We start from the raw sequence: 664 nt of genomic DNA on the forward strand, positions 1-664 counted from the left end.
GTCCAGGTGTCCCTGTGATGGACTGGAGACCTGTCCAGGTGTCCCTGGGATGGACAGGAGACCTGTCCAGGTGTCCCTGTTGTAGTGGGAAGGGTTAATTATCATAAAACACCTGGTTTGATTTTATTTTGAAAGGGGCATCCCTCTCAAAGCTTGAGAGAAAAGTCTGACCATGAGCTTCAGATGTTTTCATGACCTCAGGTTGAACTTCTTTACACCGAGTTCTTTCATATGAAAAATGCAGATGTCATAAATACACACACACTTCAGTCTACAAGTTTGAACGTGTATTTGGTTATATATGGGCAAATAACTGCTGGAAATTATTGCTTATATTTAATGATGGCTTTGCTTGACAACCAGAGTTTATGGAAATGAACTTGACCTTTAACATACTTGTTAGCAGAAATTAACAGATGAAATGGAATTATTAGATGGGATTACCCAAAAGAAATAGAAGGCCCAAATATTAAATGTACTATTCTGAACAGGGCAAATGAACGATGCTAATTTAACCAAAAGGGAGACGCTCTGTTCACGCATCTTTTATCCAGCGGTTAAATGTTGGTCTTACCATACCACTTTATTTATAAAGCACTTAAAACAGCAACAAGGCCAACCAAAGAGCTGAACCAAAGAGCTGAACCAAAGAGCTGAACCAAAG

This window comes from Nematolebias whitei, chromosome 1 (assembly GCF_014905685.2).
Source record: "Nematolebias whitei isolate Nwh7 chromosome 1, NemWhi1, whole genome shotgun sequence".
Lineage (NCBI taxonomy): Eukaryota > Metazoa > Chordata > Actinopteri > Cyprinodontiformes > Rivulidae > Nematolebias > Nematolebias whitei.